Source organism: Haliotis rufescens, unplaced genomic scaffold (genome assembly GCF_023055435.1).
Source record: "Haliotis rufescens isolate VD_foot unplaced genomic scaffold, xgHalRufe1.0.p SCAF_60, whole genome shotgun sequence".
In the NCBI taxonomy this organism is placed as follows: domain Eukaryota; kingdom Metazoa; phylum Mollusca; class Gastropoda; order Lepetellida; family Haliotidae; genus Haliotis; species Haliotis rufescens.
The window spans coordinates 720826-732562 of record NW_025964335.1 but is presented as its reverse complement, the minus strand read 5'-3'; positions in this window follow the sequence as shown (position 1 = coordinate 732562).

Sequence of the window (11737 nt, the reverse complement as noted above, 5' to 3'; positions counted from 1 at the left end):
CAGTGAGTGAAGGAGTAGCGAGTGAGTGAGTCAGTGAGTGAAGGAGTAGCGAGTGAGTGAGTCAGTGAGTGAAGGAGTAGCGAGTGAGTGAGTCAGTGAGTGAAGGAGTAGCGAGTGAGTGAGTCAGTGAGTGAAGGAGTAGCGAGTGAGTGAGTCAGTGAGTGAAGGAGTAGCGAGTGAGTGAGTCAGTGAGTGAAGGAGTAGCGAGTGAGTGAGTCAGTGAGTGAAGGAGTAGCGAGTCAGTCAGTCAGTGAGTGAAGGAGTAGCGAGTGAGTGAGTCAGTGAGTGAAGGAGTAGCGAGTGAGTGAGTCAGTGAGTGAAGGAGTAGTGAGTCAGTCAGTCAGTCAGTGAAGAGGTAGCGAGTGAGTGAGTGAGTCAGTCAGTGAGTGAAGAGGTAGCGAGTGAGTGAGTCAGTGAGTGAAGGAGTAGCGAGTGAGTGAGTCAGTGAGTGAAGGAGTAGCGAGTGAGTGAGTCAGTGAGTGAAGAGGTAGCGAGTGAGTGAGTCAGTGAGTGAAGGAGTAGCGAGTGAGTGAGTCAGTGAGTGAAGGAGTAGCGAGTGAGTGAGTCAGTGAGTGAAGGAGTAGCGAGTGAGTGAGTCAGTGAGTGAAGGAGTAGCGAGTGAGTGAGTCAGTGAGTGAAGGAGTAGTGAGTCAGTCAGTCAGTCAGTGAAGAGGTAGCGAGTGAGTGAGTGAGTCAGTCAGTGAGTGAAGAGGTAGCGAGTGAGTGAGTCAGTGAGTGAAGGAGTAGCGAGTGAGTGAGTCAGTGAGTGAAGGAGTAGCGAGTGAGTGAGTGAGTGAGTGAGTGAAGGAGTAGCGAGTGAGTGAGTCAGTGAGTGAAGGAGTAGCGAGTCAGTCAGTCAGTCAGTGAAGAGGGAGCGAGTGAGTGAGTGAGTGAGTGAGTCAGTGAGTGAAGGAGTAGCGAGTCAGTCAGTCAGTCAGTGAAGAGGGAGCGAGTGAGTGAGTGAGTCAGTGAGTCAGTGAGTGAAGGAGTAGCGAGTCAGTCAGTCAGTCAGTGAAGAGGTAGCGAGTGAGTGAGTGAGTCAGTGAGTGAGTGAAGAGGTAGCGAGTGAGTGAGTCAGTGAGTGAAGGAGTAGCGAGTGAGTGAGTGAGTGAGTGAAGGAGTAGCGAGTGAGTGAGTCAGTGAGTGAAGGAGTAGCGAGTGAGTGAGTCAGTGAGTGAAGGAGTAGCGAGTCAGTCAGTCAGTCAGTGAAGAGGGAGCGAGTGAGTGAGTGAGTGAGTGAGTGAGTCAGTGAAGACATAGGGAGTGAGTGAGTCAGTCAGTCAGTCAGTGAAGAGGTAGCGAGTGGGTGAGTGAGTGAGTCAGTCAGTGAAGAGGTAGCGAGTGGGTGAGTGAGTGAGTCAGTCAGTGAAGAGGTAGCGAGTGAGTGAGTCAGTCAGTCAGTGAAGAGGTAGCGAGTGAGTGAGTCAGTCAGTGAAGAGGTAGCGAGTGAGTGAGTCAATGAGTGAAGGAGTAGCGAGCGAGCGAGTGAGTGTGTGAGTGAATGAGATAGCGAGTGAGAGAGTGTGTAGTATGTGAGTGAGTGAGTGAAGAAGTAGCTAATCAGTCAATCAGTCAGTGAAGGAGTAGCGAGCGAGTGAGTCAGTGAGTGTGTGAGTAATGGGGTAGCGAGTGAGAGAGTGAGTGAGAATGTTTTTTTATTTACTTATTTATATATATATATATATTTTTTAACGCCGCACTCAGCAATATTCCACCTATATGACGGCGGTCTGTAGATAATCGAATCTGGACCAGACAATGCAGTGATTGACATCACGAACATCGATCAACGCAATTGAGATACGATGACATGCATCAGCCAAGTCAGCAAGTCTGACCATCCGATCCCGTTAGTCGCCTCTTACGACAAGCATAGTCGCTTTTTACGGCAAGCATGGGTTGCTGAAGAACGTCATTTCGGTGAAACTTTGTAGTGCGAGTATGGTGCTGTCAAGTTTAGAAACATAATCACGGCTAATGTGGGATTTAAACCCACGATCATAGGCTTACGGCACACCCACACTGCACAGGGAGCGCTTCTCACAGCAGGGGACTCAAGGAATGACTTCACACATAGTACCAGTGGGGGGAATGGAACCCGTTTGTTTGTTTGTTGTTTAACGCCGTCAGCAGTATTCCAGTTAAATGACGACGGTCCCCAAATAATCGAGTCTTGAGCAGACAATCCAGTGATTGACATCCTGAGCATCGACCCACGTAATTGGGATACGATGACATGCTTCAACCAAGTCAGCGAGCCTGACCACCCGATCCCGTTAGTCGCCTCTTAAGACAAGCATAGTCGCCTTTTACGACAAGCATGGGTTGCTGAAGATCTATTCTAACCCGGATCTTCACGGGTCTCCTCGAGTGAAGCCAAGATATCAACCATTATGCCACCACACTGCCCCCTACAACGTGTGGTTTCTCTCATCCCAGTATAACAAAACAAAGGACGGGTTAGGAAGATTTAGGACTTTAGCAAAAAGTTTAAAAGTCGTTGTAAATATTATCAGATGAGAAATTGACTTTGTTAATTTCAACAATTGAATGTTTGGGACTAAATTTAAGGTCAGGAAAACATGTGTCAACATTTTTGTGGTTGTCTGGAAGCCAGGTTTTGGACAAAGCTGATAATTATAGGAGGTGTAAACAATACTAACACAAGGTAAAATCATCATCTTTCTTTGGAGTGAGTTAGTGAGTTTGGTTTTACGCCGCTTTTAGCAATATTCCAGCAATATCACGGCGGGGGACACCAGAAACGGACTTGTACATTGTACCCATGTGGGGAATCGAACCCGGGTCTTGGGCGTGACGAGCGAACGCTTTTACCGCTAGGCTACCAAACCGCCCCTGTTTCTTTGGAAGTTTGGGACATCGACATTTTCTATTCATTTCTGTTTGCCATGTTTTCCCCAAATTTTGACATTCACATTGGTGTCAAAATTCAATGATATAAATGATTTCATAGGATGTATCAAAAAGGACAAGATCAGGTTTGTTGGCCTGTATAGATCCGAGGCTGTAAATAGGCCTATTCCAAAGTTCGGAAAATTCATACTTTAGTCGTGGTTCTTCAGCCAATTTTTATACCAAGTTTCCAGGTTTTAAGATATGTGACATTTCCAGTGCATAATTCCTTAAATGTAATGTTATACCCCATGATAAAATGACCCTGTTCCGTGGTGCCCGTTCTGACGTAAACAATACGGTTCGTAACTTTGCAAATCAGAAAAAGCTGCAAGATAATGAAGCCTTTTGGCGACCTTCTTTCAGTACAAGTTTGAAATTTGTTTGAAGCGGTTGGTCAATCCGAATATACTCTTAAAACTAGGTTCGAATTTGAAATAGTGTTTAAATAGGTGATGGGAAGCAAGGCATTTTTTTATAATGTGCTTCGCTTTTAAGGTTTATTATTATTATGTGGCCTTACATATCACATTCCACCGTATTTTGTCATGCCCATGCCATACATGAGGCAAAGAGGGTTTGGGTGATACTTGCAGTCTGGCTGGTTAGGCTCATCATCAGCTCAGGGCCATTCCCCCCTCTACACGCAGCCTAGACAACAGCGAATGGGACTTCTCCCAGGAAGCGCTGCCAAATCAAACCCACCAAGAACTCTTTTTACATTTTTTTTACATTTTTAAATATTTATTATTATTATTATTATTATTATTATTATTATTATTATTATTATTATTATTATTATTATCATTATTATTATTTACAGATTAAAATTTAAAATGCAGCAAAGAGGGTTTTGTTGATCCTGGCACATACAGGCTGGTTAGGCTCATCATCAGCTCTGGGCCCTTGCCCCTCTACACGCAGCCCCGAGAGTAGTAGTAGCAGCAGTAGTAGTAGTAGTAGTAGTAGTAGTAGTAGTATAAATATCCTAGCAGGTGACGTTAACCCCCCATTTCACTTCACCTATTTAAGTATGTTTTCAGGACGGAGACTGCAAGCTTGGCTCTCAGACGAAATTGACATTTGAGACTGTCGTGTTTTCTGTCACGATTACGTACGAATACGCATGTAAAGTGTGTACCACGAGTCAGGGAGAAATGGTATTGACCCTCGCGGACATAACTCACATGTACTGGTCAGTGGCCGAAGACTGCCTTGGGCCCAACTAGATGTGCAATACTATCAACTCATGTTTCTTGTCGAGGGCTGTCAGTAATGCAATAAGACTATGCAATACATTTTGAATTGACAGCTGTTGATAAATTGCGTATTGATTGAGCACGTAATGATGATAAACAAACGAACGCAATCTTTACATGATATAATAATGGACCATGCATAGCATTCCATGCAACCTAACGGTAGTTTGTGCAATACTGTAAGAGCCATTCTCTCGTTCTTGCATTCCCGTCCAATGAAAACAACTATGTAAGCAAAACAACACGAGCATGTGTGGCTAAACCTTCTCGCACTTTGTACACATTTTTCCTTCACATGTTCCTACCATTTTCCGTTGTACGCATTCCGTATTTTTCGTATTCCGCAAAATTTGTATTTCATCATGGTAAATGGCCATTCGTCACCACTCGCCCCCTTCCGTAACCTGCAAGAAGACGCTATTCGGCTTGTCCCGGAATAACACGAGTTGGTCACGAATGGGTAAATGTCAAAATTCGAGGTACCAAGAGTTATCTCCCTTCTCTAATTGACAGTAGAGAGATTTTACTGCATCGTATATGGCGGCCTCAGTTTACACATTGTTGTATAAGCCTTTGTGTGTGACTACAGTGCCATATACAGTAAACTACGGTTATAACGAACTCAAAAGGACCACTTATTTTAGTTCGTTATAACCGCACTTCGTTATAAGCATATATACAGCATATAAACAACAAATGGCCGAGCCTAAGAAATAAGTTCGCTATATCGGTCAGTTCGTTATAAGCGTGTTCGTTATAACCGTAGTTAACTGTAGCAGATATAAGATCAAGTACATAGTTATATAACCGCCTATAAGAAAACGTACAACTTCATGGATAACCACTACTGGTTTATAGCATATAGCGACGGGCCTAATCCAAAGAATTTTGTATTCATCATTTACCATGACGCCCTCTACATAGTCTGGGTCGTACCATGGATGGACCTCTGTGTCAAAACCAGTGACAATATGTTGGACAGTCTCATTAAATTCATTGCATAATCCACATTTCATATTTACATTTTGATGCAAAATCACACATTGTCGGTTTCGAGTGGGAAGTGACTCGTCCTGAGCAGCAAACAGAAAGCCTACTGTTTCACTTTTCAGGCCAACCGACCTCATCCAAAAGATGGCTCAACAGAGTTGCAGATCCTCTCAACACAATGCACATTAACTCGATGCTGTGTTCGTTCAGTTAACCTCTCCTTATAAAACTGAAACGGGTAGCCCAGTGGTTAAAGCGTTCGCTCGTCACGCTGAAGACCCAGGTTCGACGGGCGGTCAGGTAGCCTGGTGGTTAAAGCGTTCGCTCGTCACGCCGAAGACCCGGGTTCGATTCTCGACATGGGCACATTATGTGAAGCCCATTTCTGGTGTCCCCCGCCGTGACATTGCTGGAATATTGCTAAAAGCGGCGTAAAACCATACTCACTTACTCACCCCCAGGTTAGACATGGGTACAATATGTGAAGCCCATTTCTGGTGTCCCCGCCGTGATATTGCTGGAATATTGCTAGAAGCGGCGTAAAATCATATTAAGTCAGTCTGACTAACATCTTTCGGCATGGAATATGTTTTACCCACAGACATTAAGCACACAAACGAAGAGGTCGAATCTAATGCCTCGGGAGCTGTTTACATCGAAATACACTGAAAATATATTTGCCATATGTTATGAACCCGTAAGCACGAACGAGCCTACTTTACAGCCTCGAACGCTGCATCTAATACTATTAACAGGCCGTGGCATTATTCTCGATCCTTTACGTTTTAAGCTTTATGTCTCTTGTAAATACACATTTCGAAAGGATTGGCTGAATTCAAAGGGAAAAGGTATGGGACAAATGGGGAATAAACATGTTCAACGATTTGCAATTCGCATTTTGACGGAGCTTGTTAAGACCGGTTCAAAATTAGCACCGGAACTGAGTAGAGTGTTATAGTGAGTTATATCACAGCGTGTCAGCTTAATGTGGGAGGAAAGCCCGAAGTGATGCTGGTCTCAGACGTTTACCACTTCGGTGAAACCAAGGAGCACGGGTATGGTGCTGACAAACCTAGAAACATAATCGAATCATAGATTTCTGGCGTGTCCAAGGGACGCAACTCTGCACAGCGAATCGCTAAGACGACCTGGCCACCTGTGCCCCTGGTAGAGTGTTATAAAGTATAGCGCTTTGTGTATCAGCTGTCAGAAGGCCTTGAAGTAGTAGTAGTAGTAGTAGTAGTAGTAGTAGTAGTAGTAGTTCATACATGTAGCTACTATTTCGCAGCTAATTTCGTGACATCGTTTTTTGACAAAGACTTGACAAAGACTTGATTAATTACCGACCTATGTCGTAAAACTGGAATATTGCTGACCGTGTCGTAAAACAATATGCACTCACTGACCACGATCAAGTCCATCCGACCCGTGAAGATCCAGGGTAGAATAAGTCTTCAGCAACCCATGCTTGCCATAAAAGGCGACTATGCTTGTCGTAAAAGGCGACTAACGGGATCGGGTGGTCAGGCTCGCTGACTTGGTTAATGCATGTGTACACATCTTATTCACAAATTGTGCCCTACATCTACATGTACGTTCGACCCGTGAAGATCCGGAGTAGAATTGGTCTTCAGCAACACATGTTTGCCGTAAAAGGCGACTAACGGGATCGGGTGGTCAGGTTTATACATGGTTTATACATGTCATCGATCCCAATTGCGTGGATCGATGCTCAGGATATTAATCACTGGATTGTCTGGTCCAGACTCGATTATTTACAGACCGCCGTCATATAGCTGGAATATTGCTGAGTGCGGCGTTAAACAACAAACAAACCAACTACATGTACGTTCGACCCGTGAAGATCCGGGGTAGAATAGGTCTTCAGCAACACATGCTTGCCATAAAAGGCGACATGTTTGTCGTAAAAGGCGACTAACGGGATCGGGTGGTCAGGCTCGCTGACTTGGTTAATGCATGTCATCGTATCCCAATTGCGTGGATCGATTCTCATGATATCAATTACTGGATTGTCTGGTCCAGACTCGATTATTTACAGACCGCCGTCATATAGCTGGAATATTGCTGAGTGCGGCGTAAAACTAACAACCAACCAACCAATCCACCCGATCCAGTTCCACTGCATCATTCAACAAGCCGGGTATCTGGCCCTCGCCCAATCAAGTACCCTATGTATGATGTGACAACAGTATCTTGCCCGGACAGCAGCAATCCCATACTGAGACCTTATCGTGGAGTCTTCACACCTCCTTAATCAGACACGATCCGTGAGTGAGTGAGTGAGTGAGTGAGTGGGGTTTTACGCCGCTTTTAGCAATATTCCAGCAATATAACAGCGGGGGATACCAGAAATGGGCTTCACACATTGTACCCATGACGGGAATCGAACCCGGTCTTCGGCGTGACGAGCGAACGCTTTAACCACTAGGCTACCGGACCGCTCCCACGACCCGTGAAGGTTCGGGGTAGAAGAGGTCTTCAGCAACCCATGCTTGCTGTTAAAGGCGACTATGCTTGTCGTAAGAGGCGATTAACGCGATAGGGAGGTCAGGCTCGCTGACTTGGTTAATGCATGTCATCGTATCCCAATTGCGTGGATCAATGCTCATGATATCAATCACTGGATTGTCTGGTCCAGACTCGATTATTTACAGACCGCCGTCATATAGCTGGAATATTGTTGAGTGCGGCGTTAAACAACAAACCAACCAAACCCCTTTTTCTGAAAATTGTGGTCGTGGTGGAAGCTACCGGAAGAGCAAAACATGTTAAAATATTACTGTTTACATATAGATTTGGATATGTCTGGATTTCACAAGAGGTTGTGGATGATGTGTTATTTCTTAACATGTTTGGACAAACTATGCTTGTTGTAAGAGGCGACTAACGGAATCAACAACAACCCCGTATCGTAACCTTATCATGGTGTCTTCACGCCTCTCATTAGGCAACAAACAATAATTATTTTCACTGACACTTGTCGGAATGGTGGTGCAACCGATTGAGCAAGACATGCTCACCATGTTCGCCTGCTGTCATCACTGATTGCCAGTGATCCATTCATGTCCTTGTCATCACTATTTTGCCTTCCTGCATAATCTGTTTCGACAGATGACAGACTGATTATTCTTGGCGTTGACCTTTTATATTTAGATATCTTAAACTGATGGACAGTCGTTTGTAAGAGATAGACGTATAATGTTACAAATTGGTCATTCTGCAAAGCAATATGGTTCATATCATCATACTTACTGTATTTATATAATCAGTCTCTTTTTCCCTTGAGAATAGTTCTACCTGACTTTACACTTGTACACATCTTAAATAATCTTATTTATAAATTGTACCCTACATCGGTAGCGTAAAAAAAATAATAATAAAACAAATAATTAAAAAAAACAAATAAAAAAATAAATAATAAAAAAACAAACATCGGTAGCGTCATCACTATTTTAGTTTTGCTCTTTTCGGCAGATAATTGAGACTGGTTATTCTCTGGCGTTGACTTTTGAAATCAATGTGCATATTACAAAAGTGAACAAACCGAACATGTTCATTTTAAATGTATTACATATTATTAGAATTACACAAATCAGCAATTCCACTTTTTCTATGAAGATTAAATGTGTTCTTTGTGACGATTTTGAATTTCGTTGAATTTTAATGTGAACCAATTAAATATTCATACCATCATACTTATTGAATTTATTTGATCAGTCTCTTGTGCCCGTGAGAATAGTTCTATCTGAATTTACACCTTGTGTACACATCTTATTCACAAATTGTGCCCTACATCTACATGTGAAGATCCGGGGTAAAATAGGTCTTCAGCAACACATGCTTGCCGTAAAAGGGCGACTAACGGGATCGGGTGGTCAGGCTTGGTTTATACATGTCATCGATCCCAATTGCGTGGATCGATGCTCAGGATATTAATCACTGGATTGTCTGGTCCAGACTCGATTATTTACAGACCGCCGTCATACAGCTAGAATATTGCTGAGTGCGGCGTTAAACAACAAACCAACCAACTACATGTACGTTCGACCCGTGAAGACCCCGGGTAGAATAGGTCTTCAGCAACACATGCTTGCCGTAAAAGGCGACTATGCTTGCCGTAAGAGGCCACTAACGGGATCGAATGGTCAGGCTTGCTGACTTGGTTGATGCATGTCATCGATCACAATTGCGTGGATCGATGCTCATGATATTAATCACTGGATTGTCTGGTCCAGACTCGATTATTTACAGACCGCTGGAATATTGGTGAGTGCGGACGTTAAACAACAAACAAGCATACTCTCACACACACACACACACACACACACACACACACACACACACACACACACACATCAAAGCAATCAAGAGCTAATTTTGTCATATCGCGTTGACCTGGAATCTTGTGATTGCTCTGATTCACGAATTCGTGGGAGGGGGGGGGGGGGGGGGGGGCACCATGATAACATCAACACGTGCTCGAACTGACACGTATTTCAATCAATGTCACAAATGACAAATTAAAATAGAGATGTTTCCTGGTTTTCTTGTCATATTTAGTTAAAAAATAAAGACCATGTCAGCAGCGTTTGGTTGCATGACATGTTTTATATCCTGCAGGTAAATCCTTTTGTTTGTTGTTGCATGTTCCTTCGTCAACAACTGCCAGTGGTGGTGAAGGATACAATGCTGAAGAGATGTATGTGAAACCACTGACTTGACTTTAATTGTAAAAGATAAATTTATTATTGTTCAGAAGCGAATCCAGGACTCTGAAAGGCCGGGAAGTGTGAAGTAACAAAGAAGATCATGTGAAATGGTCACTTTCCTCCAGTGACCATGTCATATTATATTATTAGGGGGCGGTCGGGTAGCCTAATGGTTACAGCGTTCGCTCGTCACGCCGAAGACCGGGTTCGATTCCCGACATGGGTACAATGTGCGAAGCCCATTTCTATGTCCCCCGCCGTGATATTGCTGGAATATTGCTAAAAGTGGCGTAAAATCTCACTCACTCACTGAAATTATATTAAACATTCACGTTAATGCGTCAAACACTGCCTCTGTGTCTGTGTATGTGTGTGTCGTTCTTTTGCGACACTTTGTGTGAGTTTGTGTATGTGAGTGTGTGTGAGTGAGTGAGTAAGTGAGAATGTGTGCGTGCGTGCGTGCGTGCGCGCGCGAGAGTGTGTTATTGGTTTTGTTTTCGTAGCTTTTAGAGTTGAGAGAAGTCCTCGTTAGAAAAATCTTACGGAATTGGTCTCAAAGTCGTTAATGTTCGCCTGTTCGGGGTTCTTTCAATTAGGTCAAGGTTGAACAGGTATTTTTTCAAATGTATTGGTATTGGTAAATAAAGGTATTGTTTTTGAAGTCAGGCATTCCTCATTACAGAATTCTCACAGCCTAAACGACGTTGCCTCCGTTCTTCTGTTTAGCACTCATGTGCAAGGCTAACGTCTTTGATCTGTTGTCTGAGCCACTGCTGTGCGCTGTGCATTGTTGCATGCCCCTTGTGCCTAAGGCATGGCGTAATCCTATACTTATGGGGTCGAATCCCAGTTCGCCCTGGTTTGACAACACCATGCCCGTGCTCGTGGGTTTTATCAAACTGGTACACGTATAAGACTTGCATTACAGCTTTCTCTCCCGATGACACGGCGTGATGCAACTGTAAAACTGCTGGAAGCAGCGTTATTTACAACTCACTCACTCACTCAATACACGTAAACGTTTCCTCTGGTATAAATGTATCTGAGAAAGAATGAGAGGATGTATTATTGTCACTTGACGCACCGAAATCTACTGCCCTGGTATGATAAGTAATCGAATATTTAAGATTTTGGCTATTGTTTAATCGAAACCACTTGTTCAGTTATTTAATTTATCTCTGCCCCAACATATCTTTCCTGTGTCATGGAAACAGTCGTCAGTAATCCCAATTTGTACGGAAAATGATGTCCATGCTTGTTGTAATCATAGGCCGATCGCGCCAGCAAGTTGCCTCTCAAAAAGCATTTGAAAAGTGTGTTTTTAAACTTGTGTACAGTTATTTCTTGGATAATCAGGTTATTTCTAGTTTGCCATCCGGGTTTACCGCCGGTGACTCAACTGTCTACCAACTAACCCAGCTTTACGATTTCACAGGCAAGGATGGACACAGCAATATTATGTTCCAGTAGTAAAGCTTTCGATCGTGGTCGGGCACAAAGGTTTTATAAATATATTGAGCAAGTATGGGATATAAGGGGCTCTCTTAAAATGATTCCAAAGTTACTTAACTGGTTGAAAGCAACATACAGATATTAATGGACAGCAAATCTGTACTTGTCGGTGTTCCGCAAGGTTCAGTGTTGGGACCCTCATTACTTTTAGCATTCATAAATGAGATTGTCTGTAATATCCAATGTGATATATATATATATAACTTGTTTGCTGAAGATACATCGCTCTATGCCATTGTTGATTATCCAGTATCAACAAGTATGTCAATGAATGATCTGATTCTGTGTTATGACACAAGACAGTGACCTGGATAATTCTGTGTTATGACACAA